General features: G+C 46.1%; 1 long non-coding RNA gene across 1 annotated transcript; it reads left to right on the top strand.

Annotated features, from left to right (window-relative positions):
• Positions 1–7,493: 7,493 nt before the first annotated feature.
• Positions 7,494–11,899, top strand: LOC142569075 (uncharacterized). Its single transcript, XR_012825635.1, has 3 exons — positions 7,494–7,797; positions 8,790–8,894; positions 11,575–11,899. It is a non-coding gene; the product is annotated as an uncharacterized LOC142569075 (long non-coding RNA).
• Positions 11,900–15,857: the final 3,958 nt, after the last annotated feature.

Genomic DNA, 15,857 nt, shown 5'->3' with positions numbered 1-15,857 from the left:
CTCTTTTTAGCACGCGCACATGGATTTGTGCCAAAACGCGTTTTAAGCATGCACATGCATCTTTTTTATAGACGCGGACGCAGTTTTCTGCAAAACCACACGACATGCATGCAAATGGTGCTTTTTGGCAGAACGCGCACGTGGATTTCTACCAAACGACGTGAAAAGCATGCCGATGCTGCTCTTTTTAGCACCCGCACATGGATTTGTGCCAAAACGCGTTTTAAGCATGCACATGCATCTTTTGGTAGACGCGGACGCAGTTTTCTGCAAAACCACACGATATGCATGCAAATGGTGCTTTTGGCAGAACGCGCACGTGGATTTCTACCAAACGAGGTGAAAAGCATGCCGATGCTGCTCTTTTTAGCTCCCGCACATGGATTTGTGCCAAAACGCGTTTTAAGCATGCACATGCATCTTTTGGTAGACGCGGACGCAGTTTTCTGCAAAACCACACGATATGCATGCAAATGGTGCTTTTGGCAGAACGCGCACGTGGATTTCTACCAAACGACGTGAAAAGCATGCCGATGCTGCTCTTTTTAGCACCCGCACATGGATTTGTGCCAAAACGCGTTTTAAGCATGCACATGCATGTTTTGGTAGACGCGGACGCAGTTTTCTGCAAAACCGCACGATATGCATGCAAATGGTGCTTTTCGCAGAACGCGCACGTGGATTTCTACCAAACGACGTGAAAAGCATGCCGATGCTGCTCTTTTTAGCACCCGCACATGGATTTGTGCCAAAAAGCGTTTTAAGCATGCACATGCATCTTTTGGTAGACGCGGACGCAGTTTTCTGCAAAACCACACGATATGCATGCAAATGGTGCTTTTGGCAGAACGCGCACGTGGATTTCTACCAAACGACGTGAAAAGCATGCCGATGCTGCTCTTTTTAGCACCCGCACATGGATTTGTGCCAAAACGCGTTTTAAGCATGCACATGCATCTTTTGGTAGACGCGGACGCAGTTTTCTGGAAAACCACACGATATACATGCAAATGGTGCTTTTGGCAGAACGCGCACGTGGATTTCTACCAAACGACGTGAAAAGCGTGCCGATGCTGCTCTTTTTAGCACCCGCACATGGATTTGTGCCAAAACGCGTTTTAAGCATGCACATGCATCTTTTGGTAGACGCGGACGCAGTTTTCTGCAAAACCACACGATATGCATGAAAATCGTGCTTTTGGCAGAACGCGCGCGTGGATTTCTACCAAACGACGTGAAAAGCATGCCGATGTTGCTCTTTTTAGCACCCGCACATGGATTTGTGCCAAAACGCGTTTTAAGCATGCACATGCATCTTTTGGTAGACGCGGACGCAGTTTTCTGCAAAACCGCACCATATGCATGCAAATGGTGCTATTGGCAGAACGCGCACGTGGATTTCTACCAAACGACGTGAAAAGCATGCCGATGCTGCTCTTTTTAGCACCCGCACATGGATTTGTGCCAAAACGCGTTTTAAGCATGCACATGCATCTTTTGGTAGACGCGGACGCAGTTTTCTGCAAAACCGCACGATATGCATGCAAATGGTGCTTTTGGCAGAACGCGCACGTGGATTTCTACCAAACGACGTGAAAAGCATGCCGATGCTGCTCTTTTTAGCACCCGCACATGTATTTGTGCCAAAAAGCGTTTTAAGCATGTACATGCATCTTTTGGTAGACGCGGACGCAGTTTTCTGCAAAACCGCACGATATGCATGCAAATGGTGCTTTTGGCAGAACGCGCACGTGGATTTCTACCAAACGACGTGAAAAGCATGCCGATGCTGCTCTTTTTAGCACCCGCACATGGATTTGTGCCAAAACGCGTTTTAAGCATGCACATGCATATTTTGGTAGACGCGGACGCAGTTTTCTGCAAAACCACACGATATGCATGCAAATGGTACTTTTGGCCGAACGCGCTCGTGGATTTCTACCAAACGACGTGAAAAGCATGCCGATGCTGCTCTTTTTAGCACCCGCACATGGATTTGTGCCAAAACGCGTTTTAAGCATGCACATGCATCTTTTGGTAGACGCGGACGCAGTTTTCTGCAAAACCACACGATATGCATGCAAATGGTGCTTTTGGCAGAACGCGCACGTGGATTTCTACCAAACGACGTGAAAAGCATGCCGATGCTGCTCTTTTTAGCACCCGCACATGAATTTGTGCCAAAACTCGTTTTAAGCATGCACATGCATATTTTGGTAGACGCGGACGCAGTTTTCTGCAAAACCACACGATATGCATGCAAATGGTACTTTTGGCCGAACGCGCTCGTGGATTTCTACCAAACGACGTGAAAAGCATGCCGATGCTGCTCTTTTTAGCACCCGCACATGGATTTGTGCCAAAACGCGTTTTAAGCATGCACATGCATCTTTTGGTAGACGCGGACGCAGTTTTCTGCAAAACCACACGATATGCATGCAAATGGTGCTTTTGGCCGAACGCGCACGTGGATTTCTACCAAACGACGTGAAAAGCATGCCGATGCTGCTCTTCTTAGCACCCGCACATGAATTTGTGCCAAAACTCGTTTTAAGCATGCACATGCATCTTTTGGTAGACGCGGACGCAGTTTTCTGCAAAACCACACGATATGCATGCAAATGGTGCTTTTGGCAGAACGCGCACGTGGATTTCTACCAAACGACGTGAAAAGCATGCCGATGCTGCTCTTTTTAGCACCCGCACATGGATTTGTGCCAAAACGCGTTTTAAGCATGCAGATGCAACTTTTGGTAGACGCGGACGCAGTTTTCTGCAAAACCACACGATATGCATGCAAATGGTGCTTTTGGCAGAACGCGCACGTGGATTTCTACCAAAGGACGTGAAAAGCATGCCGATGCTGCTCTTTTTAGCTCCCGCACATGGATTTGTGCCAAAACGCGTTTTAAGCATGCACATGCATCTTTTGGTAGACGCGGACGCAGTTTTCTGCAAAACCACACGATATGCATGCAAATGGTGCTTTTGGCAGAACGCGCACGTGGATTTCTACCAAACGACGTGAAAAGCATGCCGATGCTGCTCTTTTTAGCACCCGCACATGGATTTGTGCCAAAACGCGTTTTAAGCATGCACATGCATCTTTTGGTAGACGCGGACGCAGTTTTCTGCAAAACCACACGATATGCATGCAAATGGTGCTTTTGGCAGAACGCGCACGTGGATTTCTACCAAACGACGTGAAAAGCATGCAGATGCTGCTCTTTTTAGCACCCGCACATGGATTTGTGCCAAAACGCGTTTTAAGCATGCACATGCATCTTTTGGTAGACGCGGACGCAGTTTTCTGCAAAACCGCACGATATGCATGCAAATGGTGCTTTTGGCAGAACGCGCACGTGGATTTCTACCAAACGACGTGAAAAGCATGCCGATGCTGCTCTTTTTAGCACCCGCACATGGATTTGTGCCAAAACTCGTTTTAAGCATGCACATGCATCTTTTGGTAGACGCGGACGCAGTTTTCTGCAAAACCACACGATATGCATGCAAATGGTGCTTTTGGCAGAACGCGCACGTGGATTTCTACCAAACGACGTGAAAAGCATGCCGATGCTGCTCTTTTTAGCACGCGCACATGGATTTGTGCCAAAACGCGTTTTAAGCATGCACATGCATCTTTTTTATAGACGCGGACGCAGTTTTCTGCAAAACCACACGATATGCATGCAAATGGTGCTTTTTGGCAGAACGCGCACGTGGATTTCTACCAAACGACGTGAAAAGCATGCCGATGCTGCTCTTTTTAGCACCCGCACATGGATTTGTGCCAAAACGCGTTTTAAGCATGCACATGCATCTTTTGGTAGACGCGGACGCAGTTTTCTGCAAAACCACACGATATGCATGCAAATGGTGCTTTTGGCAGAACGCGCACGTGGATTTCTACCAAACGAGGTGAAAAGCATGCCGATGCTGCTCTTTTTAGCTCCCGCACATGGATTTGTGCCAAAACGCGTTTTAAGCATGCACATGCATCTTTTGGTAGACGCGGACGCAGTTTTCTGCAAAACCACACGATATGCATGCAAATGGTGCTTTTGGCAGAACGCGCACGTGGATTTCTACCAAACGACGTGAAAAGCATGCCGATGCTGCTCTTTTTAGCACCCGCACATGGATTTGTGCCAAAGCGCGTTTTAAGCATGCACATGCATGTTTTGGTAGACGCGGACGCAGTTTTCTGCAAAACCGCACGATATGCATGCAAATGGTGCTTTTGGCAGAACGCGCACGTGGATTTCTACCAAACGACGTGAAAAGCATGCCGATGCTGCTCTTTTTAGCACCCGCACATGGATTTGTGCCAAAAAGCGTTTTAAGCATGCACATGCATCTTTTGGTAGACGCGGACGCAGTTTTCTGCAAAACCACACGATATGCATGCAAATGGTGCTTTTGGCAGAACGCGCACGTGGATTTCTACCAAACGACGTGAAAAGCATGCCGATGCTGCTCTTTTTAGCACCCGCACATGGATTTGTGCCAAAACGCGTTTTAAGCATGCACATGCATCTTTTGGTAGACGCGGACTCAGTTTTCTCCAAACCGCACGATATGCATGCAAATGGTGCTTTTGGCAGAACGCGAACGTGGATTTCTACCAAACGACGTGAAAATCATTCCGATGCTGCTCTTTTTAGCACCCGCACATGGATTTGTGCCAAAACGCGTTTTAAGCATGCACATGCATCTTTTGGTAGACGTGGACGCAGTTTTCTGCAAAACCACACGATATGCATGCAAATGGTGCTTTTGGCAGAACGCGCACGTGGATTTCTGCCAAACGACGTGAAAAGCATGCCGATGCTGCTCTTTTTAGCACCCGCACATGGATTTGTGCCAAAACGCGTTTTAAGCATGCACATGCATCATTTTGTAGACGCGGACGCAGTTTTCTGCAAAACCACATGATATGCATGCAAATGGTGCTTTTGGCAGAACGTGAAACGTGTATTTCTACCAAATGACGTGAAAAGCATGCCGATGCTGCTCTTTTTAGCACCCGCACATGGATTTGTGCCAAAACGCGTTTTAAGCATGCACATGCATCTTTTGATAGACGCGGACGCAGTTTCCTGCAAAACCACACGATATGCATGCAAATGGTGCTTTTGGCAGAACGCGCACGTGGATTTCTACCAAACGACGTGAAAAGCATGCCGATGCTGCTCTTTTTAGCACCCGCACATGGTTTTCTGCCAAAACGCGTTTTAAGTATGCACATCCCTATTAGAAAATCCTATTTAAATTCAAACTGGGTTATACAGGTTTAAACTGGTTTTAACAGGGACCTGTTTAGCAACAAACAGGTGTAAACAGGACCAGTTTACACACGAACAGGTCTGAACGGGGTCCCGTTTGGCATGCAAACAGGTGTAAACTGGACCAGTTTACACACGAACAGGTCTGAACGGGGTCCCGTTTGGCATGCAAAGAGGTATAAACAGGACCAGTTCACACACGAACACCGCTGAGCGGGGTCCCGTTTGGCATGCAAGCAGGTATAGGCACGACCAGTTCACGCAGAAATATAACAGGGGCCCTGTTCGCAACTAAACTGGCTTATACTGGACGCAGTGGCACCATATAGGGTCGCCTGTTTGGCACAAAAGCTGGTTTAATCTGGAGCTTTGTGGCAACCACACTGGATGGTATCATGCATACCAGTTTAATGCTTGAATAGAACTGGGGAGGAACTTTTTTATTGTTCTACATCCTGACAATTTAGCCCCTAGTGCTAAATTGGGGCCATTATCAAGCTCTACCGAAATTGCGTGACAACCTCGGAACATTCACAGACCAAACTGCGATATGCTAGCTGCGAATTTCAAACCGATTCCCGGTCCTGCCCAGTTGAAAAAGACAACAGGAATTCCTGCTGCAACTACAGAAATTTCTGTTGTACGACAGAAGTTCCTAACGTTTTTGTAGTTGCGACAGACATTTCTGGCGTTACGACAGCAATGCTGACGTCGCAACAGAAACATTCGGTCGCGACGGCCAAGAGTTCTGAAGTCGCAACAGAAGCACTTTCCGTCGCGGCCCTTTAAAATGTCAGCTTCGCATCGGTGGTGTACACTGTACTTTTCTCTTGCGCGGTATTCAATCGTGCTTCTCTGAAGGCGGCAATATTGATAGCACCGACACCGGTATTAAAGTCGACGTGGCCAATTGTTATAATTGTGCCGTGACGACGCGGCACCAGCAACGCCCTACCGGCCTCCTCAAAATCGGCCGCTGATCAAAATCATACCATCTGCGGGAATGGCTGCGTATCCGCTTTGTTTTATTTGGTAAGATGGGGCACACAGGCCTGTGGACTTACATGTGCGGTTACACTGACACATTAGTTAATTTCCCAGAAATATTGCACAAGCTTATGCGAAGCGGAAAGGAAGTTTTGGATTGTTCCACAAAGTTGCGTGAAAAGCTGTCTCGCTCGGGTCTCATTAATCTGGTACAGCGCTGCCGTGAGAAGCCAGTATTCTGTCGGGATGAAGACTCACCCACGAGTGTTTATGTAGCTATATAGCATTGAACACGAATTATATGCGAGCTCAAAAGTGTAAAGAGCAAGAGACAACTGTCGAAATTAGCAGTAACAACCCTCAGTGTCTCCGGTCACCGTTGTCTACTTCTGAATTTCTTATCAAATATGGATATCGTTACAGCAAAATCGATGGTCTAGCACTCCACGATGTACCTGTCGATGGTAACAACACTGTTGCTCATCTAGAGATGCGGCAGTTGACGCGGTGAAGTGAAAGCGCATCTTGGCTTTTAATATGTAAATGTAAACTGCAACCCAGACAGCAATTTACACTGTTGGCATAGCTTAAACAATTTAATAGCAGTTATGCTCGGCTTGGTGCAGTGGTAAGATACTTGTCTCGGGACGGGTAGATCCGAAGTTCGAATCGTAGGCGAAAGCATTTTTTTCTCTACTTCTTTTTTTTAATTTTTTTTTCGTATTAATAATTTTACATATCCTTAAAGTGGTCTCTGTCAATTTTTCATCAAATATTGATCAGAAACTACAGAATTTTCGACTACAGGACGTCACACTACAGAGAACAGAACGACAGTCACAACGTCCCAAAATTCGACAGACTGAAAATTTCCTGTTGTGTTTTTCAAGTGGGTAAGACGTTTATACCGCGTATGCGCAGATTGCTGTCCTCTCTATTAAAAGCAACGTTGCTGAAACACGTCGTACAAGACGCTGTACGACTCGCATAACATCGAAATACAACGCCGTCACCATCCATGCGATCACCGAAAGCACGGTCGCTTTCGGTGGCGGCCTACAGATGGCACCACAGGTAGCGCCGGTAAAGTTACAGGTGATATTATTTTGCCGTCTGCAGTTGTCGCTACATGTGAGTGCTTGCTGTGTATTGACGCCGTCCGATGTAGTTGTTTATTCGTGTGTACGCTGTGCCGAGAGAAATTGTGGTGCATTTTGTATGCATTGAGAATCACAAAACCCCTGGGACCGCGTAATGTAGCCCGCAGTATTCTTCGTGTGGTGCGCCGATGTCGAAGATATGACCCTTCGCGCTTCCTTTGTTCCGGGCTCATGAAAAGGATCTCCTCCTCTGGCACTGTCGCATCGTATCGCACTGTACGGAAGAATTTGGTGAAAGTTGTGCTCTTACGTCCTGTAGTTGATCCGCAATTCAACTGCGTGCGCCGGAAGAACCGTTGGTGCAGTCGATGCCGCGGCACCTGTGACACTAGAAGGAGCGTTTTCCGAGTACGCCGAGAAAGGTAAGTCCGGCGCTTGCGCGCATTCTTCCTGTCTATGGTTCGTGAAGTGTGCGCTGTTGTACGTATCGCAAGATCCGTACAACAACCGAATCCGGATTCGTAAAGCAGTAAGAATTATAAATGTGCTTTTCAAATGGTTGTTCTTCATGCCGCAGTGCACATTTAGCAAAAAGTTCCATGGAAATTGCCCTAAAACGTATTCATATTACCAACAGCTCTATCTGTGGTTTATTTACTTTCACCTATGAAGCACGCTAGCGCGCGTGGTTCTTTGATATAAATGGGCACAAAAATTCAAGCAAAGAAAGTTATTGTTTGTGTACATAATTTTTCATTGAGAAATGGTATAGGCATTTCTAGAAGTAGTACGTCGATGTGTCGTCTTCACAGCTAACAGCTGCGCGAGATAGCACCCGATTCCTTCGTCGACGCATGGCCCGATTTTTAGCTTGTATGGAAATTCTTCTGTTTATAGAGTGTCGTCAGATGACGTGTATTTATGTCCTGTGTGTTTTCGTGTACTTGTAAAGGGTTCCGATCTTGCAGAGAAGCCGAAATTACATAAGCAATGTTTCTTTTTGATCGAAAAATCTTTCTCTTTTCTGTATTGTCTCTCCAGAAAAAGAGGTGGTCTGTTGTAATTTTGAGCGCATCGTCCTTTGGGAGCAGTGCTTTGTTGCGCCGCATAAACAAATTAGGTTTTGGAACGCTTTTCATATCCTACGGAATTTTTTGATAGTACAATTCACATTTCACGTTATACAGCTGTACGTTTGTGTATATCTTTTCATAGTAGATTCATGTTTGCTACAGTTCGATTTACGCGTTATTTAACCGCCTGTGATGTTACAATCAGATATTTGCACAACCAGTTGCAGCTTCATGTAACTGGTTGTATGAGACTTTTTTCAAAATGTGACGTGATCTTTTTATATCACAAGTTTGCAGTTTCAGCAGGGATTACAATAAATTAAGCATTTATTATTTTTTAGGGATGGCAAGATTTTGTGAACCAGAGGCACCTCCACATATGCACCTGCGGCACTTCTGCAGCCTCAACAGCACGGAAAAGTACCTGATGTGCATGCTGTGACAAGGTGTGTGCAAAGCAGTTGCTGCCACTTACACGAGCTGCAGATTTTGTTGGTATCATCCATGTTTGGAAACTCTCCTGAATTTTGCGTGGGTTTACAAATGTGGGCTCATTTTACAATTTTATGAATGTCACTTTAGAAAGACAATGAAGTTGTGTTGGTTAAGATGTTTTGAAGCTGTTGAGAGATTGATGGCATGACATTGTTAAAATGCATGTAAAAAATTAATTGTAATGGTACTTGTACTGCTTTATTATTAACGATGCAATATCTCTAACGAGTACATCAGAGGGGCACTTGCTTTTGGGAAGTTTGGTCAGATAAATTCCTGAAGCAGCGTAAAGCTCTGTAGTCTAAAAAAAACAATGTTGTCAGTTACTGGTTTCAAGTTCGCTGCTGCTTTTTGTGCTGCACGACAAGTTAAATAATGGTTGATAATGTGTGTGTGACATAATAGTTCTGCGCAAACACACGAGGTGGAGAGAAGTAATTAATAAAGGGAAAATCAGACATCCACACGCTCGTACCATTTGCTACAAAGGAAACCCGTATGTGTTCCTCAAAAGGAAAGCCGCACAGGTTGAAGAAAAATTCGTCCTGGTCCGGGACTCGAACCCGGGACTACCGCCTTTCCGAGGCAGCCACTCTACCATCTGAGATAACCAGGTGGCTAGCACATGGCAGGGCGAAGTCGAATTAGTTGACAACACGAAGCAAAGGCAAGGGTTTGACGTAATATTTTTTTCCCCTTTATTCATTACTTCTCTACACCTTGCGCGTTTACGCAGAACTATTACGTCAGACCCTTGCCTTTGCTTCATGTTGTCGACAAATTCGACTTCGCCGGGCCATCTGCTAGCCGCCTGGTTATCTTAGATGGTAAAGCGGCTGTCCCGGAAAGGCGGTGGTCCCGGGTTTGAGTCCCAGACCTGGACGGTTTCTTTTTTTCAAATGTGAGGCTTTCCTTTCGAGGAATCCGTACGGGTTTCTTTTGTAGCAATTGCAACGAGTGGGTAGATGTGCGATTTTCCCTTTATTAATAATGTGTGTGTGTATGCAACAATGGGGGTGCTGAGAGCAAGCTTTAAAATAATGTGTGCTATGTCCCCAACAAAGAATTTAGTGTCTGCAGCATTTTTACAAAATATTATGTTCACAGGTTGGCAGGTATGACATAATGTACAACACTTTTGCTGTAGATGCATTTTCATATGTCCATTTTCTGTCTACTTGAATCGTATATTTAGAATTTGGCCCACCTTCAGTTTGATCAAGTTACATAGGTAGCAACCTCTGAGTTAAATTTAATTAGGGGCTATTGTAGATATGCATGATATACCTACTCACTGTATTGTGACAGATATTTTTAGGGACTGTGTTGTGAGGCATGCATATCCTTTTAACTGTATGTCTTGCTGCAGGTTGCCCGACAAAAGCATAAATGCTTTGCCCACCTTTATTATTATGCTTTCATGTAGACTTCTAACATCTGTGCCCACATAGACTCCATGTTCTTAATTACATTTTTCTAAGTATTCACTGTTGTGCATTACATTATTGTGTTACATTACTGTGCATTACATGTTTTTCTTCGTTTAATTTTGGAGGGGGTATTCATTTCTATAATAGTACAGAGAATAGGACTTCAAAACAAAAAGCCACGAAAGGTGGCTTAAAAGTGTACGAAGCTTGGAATTCTACATTCCATCCCCTAAAGCGCTACCAGTAGTAAAACATTCCTAATTGTCTTTTTTATAAGCTAGCTGCCAGATACATAGTCCTATTATGAGAGTATGTTATTTTTTCTTCTTTGGTCTGACTTGTTTTGTTGAATGTTCTCCTTGTTAGTTCAGAATTTGTTTTCTTGCCACCTCATGCAATACTCCAACTGGAGCCTATGAGCTATGTGTATAATAAATAAGTAAATTCCTAAAGCATGCAACAAACCATGCAGCATAGCATTTAAATGTTGCCAGTTTATAATGCTTCTCGAGTGCAGCGCATCATGGAGCTTGAGGCTGATCTCTTCAGATGTAAAAAAAATTGCAGGTTATGAAAATGTGGTCCTACAAACTGCTGGTTACGCATGTCAGTCAGCCTGTTGCAGTGGTCACAAGTGAGAATGTAACCAAAAAGCTGGGTGTGCTCAGCCATTTTGCATATGGCACAGGATAAAGCTTCACCTCTGGTATTGCTTCTCTTATAATAATGGCCTCCGAGTATACATGCCGAGTTATGCTTCTGGGGACACTTACTAGTTAACCTTATCAGGTAATACCATTAGCCTTATGGGTGCTATAATGTTGCAGTGCCTGCAGGATGGCCAGCATTACAATACACATTAAAATTATTGTACAAGTCATGCAATGGTATCGGGATTAGCCCACCAAGTGACAAACTTTAATTACACTATACTTGGGATCAGCCCAGTTCACTCAGTCAGGAAGACATCCATGCATAAAGGGAGGGGTATGGCAAATAGAGGGCGTTCGATTAATCTTTCTCACATAGATAGCTCATACATATAATCTTTCTTAAATTGGATGCTTTGTTGCTCAAAGTGAAGTTACTTATGGGCATAATGTCAGCATTTCGATCCTATTTATGCTCAACGACAGTTGCGTTGTTCAGTGTCACTTTTTATATTGTTTCGCTTCTGATTCTAAGCTCACTTGTTTTATAGCTGCTATAGGTATTGCTGGACCTGGAGAAGAAGTGTAAACAGACCATGCTATGTTGCTGATCTGCGCTGATCTCCACATCCAAGTTGGTCCCGCGACAGTTGGGCACCATTGTGCCTTGCTTCATTGACAAGGTGATATAATATGGTGAGCTTGTACTTCAATATCGGTATTGAAAATTATGTTAAGGAAAAAAGACAAGGATTGGTCTTTATGATAGATACGCTCATGTTCTTTCTTTAAGGTGTTCTTTTGACACTGTTCTGCATGGACATATTTTTAGATAATTATAACTCCTTTATTGCAAAGTGCCATGGCGCTAGTTCATGTGTTAAACTAACACTCTTTAACCAAAAAAAGCCTTATTTAGCACACAATTCACAAGGAAAGAAAGGAGGCAACATGACAGACTGCTACTAACAGTTCAGTATTATTGCTCGCACAGTGATATTGTGCAAAAGGTGAAAGGGGGAGAATAGATCTGAATACATGCTGTTCGCACAGAAACGAAAAGGATGCATCACATGGTGAGCGTGACACTTGTTTTACAATGATAAGAAGCAGTTTCACTGTCTAGTAATTCTCTGCTTGGGGAGCTAGTGCTAGGTTCCTCGTCATACATATAAGAAAAGCCTCAGATATCTCTCCAGCGCTTTTGTCTTTATATTTTGTCACGATCAAGCAGCTTTCAAACATAGGTGCATGTGCGCCGAGAGGAGTGCACTACCACTGCTAACTGACCCACGCATCAAGTTTGCTTGGTCACGCTGCCAGTCATTTATACATTAGCCGGTTTATCCGATGTAGCCTCTACTGCACGAAATCGTATGTGATAGACACTGCACCTGTGTACTGTACGTGCTTTGTTACATGATTTTTTTAAGAGATAGTGATGCAGGCCTTTTCATTATTTACATGCCTACACAACAAACCAAGCATTATCTGTGGTTAGAAAGAATTGTAGGAAAATCCAGCATGAGGCAACTGTTCTCGGCACGAAACAAACTTGATTCGTTGGTTTTCGTTCATTGGTGCGATCACACTAAGGCAGACAAGCTTGTAGGCTGTGCTTCTGCAATTTGTACAGCACACTGACAGCACTGATGTGGGCCTCATCTGTGGGCTGACTGATGGCACCTTCTACGGCGCAGACCACTTGTGTTGGGCGAGGCACCAATGTTGACGTTTGTTCCCTTGTGCAAAACAGCAGTCCTAGGTTTTGAGTAGTTGTAGGAAGACAAGGTAAACATAACTTCCATGGCTTGAGTGGGCTCATTTCTCTTGGGGCATCTAGCTTTTTTCCTTGCAACTGTGCAGAGGTGCTTCCCTAGAGTCGGCGTGAAAATGGCATAGAGTTGTGCATTCGGGAACTCCTGAACAATGATCTGCTGTAGTTAGGGCTTTGCGAAAATGCACTGTCTACCAATTGGTAGAAGGTGCATTATTCAGCCACTGATTTCCTGTTGGCATGCTTGCACTCGTGCTGTCAGTAATTTCTTGGCTTGCCGAATTATCTTGAGGCCCCACGCTGATGATGCTACTGATGTCTTCATGTGCAGACTTTTCAGGATGAGGTTTTTTGCTTTGCAAATGTTGTTGAAAGGTAGATGGTGCTTACAGGTAGCTATTCTAGATATTAGTGAAATGAATTGGCCCATCTTGCTTCGTCAAACATCGTCACGCCGACATCAGTTGCACAAACAAAAACCTGGCCTACTCGCAGCGTCATGCACGAAGAAACAAACAAATCAGCTGCTGGATTGTCTTGACATGGCATACTAAGCTGAGACCGGAACTGCTGTAGCTACAAACCAGGCAGAAACTATGGATGATGAGCAGGGATTTGCAGTAGCGCCACTTCGTGGGGCAGCAAGGAGGCTCCATTCAAAACAAAAATGGCGTTCAGCAAGTAGAACCATGCAACAATCCGAGTCGGTGCATGGTGCTCTCGATCAAGTTGGCTCAAGGAGTGTCCGAAAAATCAGATGAGAGGTTGCAAGGCGTCCGAACTTTCGGAAGTTGTTATACATTATGGTCCATGGGGAGAATGGCGGTGCCGTGAAGCAGACCGAGTAATCATGTCCGAATTTTCGGAGTCCGGAAAGTCAGTCGGTGACTGTACCTATACCTATGTGTCTATTTATACCTAGGTGCAACAGTATTTGCTATGATCTGTGCAAGAATTGCTGTTGCCCGTAGATGCCCAACATGTCGGGTGTCAAATTGTAAAATACGTTGCAAAAGTGATCTACAGAAAAATACCGCTTCTGCTATATTTCGCTTTTGCAAGAAATTTTGCGGCTGCTGGCACCTACCTTAAAAGGCTTTATATGGTCTTCCCATGGCCAGGGCCTTCTACTTTTGTGAGTTTGCTTATCTCGAAATTTACCCCGGTTTTTATAACTTCAAGTTGGCGGGCCCCGCAGGGGCGTCTGCGTCAGCAGTCGTTTGGTGTGTTGCGACACCACGTACCCGAGCACACGAGGGTTGGACCCTCCCGCGTGTAGCCGTGCGCGGCTTAGCCGTGTCTGGGGAAAAGGGGATCCTGGGGGTTGAGCAGAAGCTGGGTGTTTGGACCTTTAAGGCCCCCCGGCGGAGGCAACACACCTCTTCGGCCTCGGCTTCACATAGACGGCACCCCCGGACTGACCCACCCGGGGGAAATCGGCAGTCGCCTTTTCCTGTCCTCCTCTCCAATCTTCGTCTTTCTCTCTCGCCTTTTTCATCTTTCCTGTCTTCTCATCACTTCTCCTCACTTCCTAGTTTCCCGGCGGCAAGGGTTAACCTTGTGTAGCTAGCCAGCCTTGGTTATGCTGTATTTGGTTATAGCAGCGATGTACGGCTGGCGTTGGCAGGGTTTCTCTAGCAGAAAGTCCTGTCACGTCCCCCTGTTGGGCTCCATGGTGGGTGGTCGGCATCGCGGCCGAAAACTCAACTATACTCATGGAAAACGCTTTTCCTAAACTCCCTGATCGCCCTCAGAAACGAGGGCGGACCGAAGAGATCTTCCAGTTTTTCGGACGCCAAGTCCAGAATTTTCCTCGTTTTCATGTAATACACGCAGAAAAACCAGCTAAACAAGTGCGAACAATCTCCCCGTTCCTTGTATCTAAGTCTCTTACCGAACTTTTTGGTCCAGGATATAAGGTGTCGAGGATGGCTAGCGGTGACCTCCTCCTGGAGCTCCGCGATCAAAAGCAATTTGAGAAACTGCCTCAGCTAGTATCATTTGGGGACACCCAAGCAACAGTAACCCCGCACCGTACCATGAACACCACCCGCGGCGTTGTCTCGGATGATGACATGCTAGAGCTCACTGAAGCTGAACTCTTGGAGGGCTTCAGTGAACAGAATGTCATAAATGTTAAGCGAATTAAGATCAGGCGAGACGGTAAAGAGATCAATACGAAACACCTGATACTCACTTTCGGTTCAAGTGTCCTCCCCGAGTCCATCGAGGCCGGTTACATCAAGCTTCGTGTTAGGCCATACGTGCCCAATCCTCTCAGATGCTTTAAGTGCCAAAGGTTCGGCCACAGTTCGCAGAGCTGTCGAGGCCGGCTGACGTGTGCCAAGTGCAGTAACAAAGAACATTCCTCCGAAACGTGCCAGAACACTCCACATTGTGTCAACTGTGAGGGCGAGCATGCCGCGTACTCGCGGTCCTGCCCGTCCTGGAAAAGAGAAAAAGAGATTGTCACAATCAAAGTCAAAGAGAATATATCTTTCAAGGAGGCACGTAGGCGGGTGTCATACCTGTCTAAGAGCAGCTTTGCCGATGTGGCGCGTAAGGGGGCAGCGTCACAACGGCCTCCGGCGGCTGTCCGACCCACAGGCAGTGAGTCGGCAGTTACGCCATCTGCCCCCGCGGCGGTTGCAGCTAGCGCTGCTCCGTCAGCCGAGGAGAAGGGACCGTCCACCCCGAAGGTGGGTGCAGCCGAGGCTGCCCCAACCTCCGAGGCCCCTTCCAGCGCTGGCAACGGCCAGCGCAGCCAAATCCCTCAGGGAGCCCTATCGACCTCCGGGCTGGTGGGCGCAGGGGTCTTGCCCTCCAAGGCGGGACTCCCTCTGAAAACCTCTCGCTCGCAAGAGCGCTTGTCCGGCGCCTCACACGAGGCAATGGACACTACACCTGTCCCCAAGGCGCACCAAACGCCTAAGGAGCGTCGAGAATCGCTCGAACGCTTCAGAAAGAACAAAACACCTATTACAGGGCCTCGAAAGGGCTCTGTAATATAAGGCATCCACTCCGTTTCTGTAAACACAGCACCAATTTACCTTAAAC

This window comes from Dermacentor variabilis, unplaced genomic scaffold (genome assembly GCF_050947875.1).
Source record: "Dermacentor variabilis isolate Ectoservices unplaced genomic scaffold, ASM5094787v1 scaffold_56, whole genome shotgun sequence".
Lineage (NCBI taxonomy): Eukaryota > Metazoa > Arthropoda > Arachnida > Ixodida > Ixodidae > Dermacentor > Dermacentor variabilis.
This window is presented reverse-complemented; position numbering and strand designations above follow the sequence as displayed.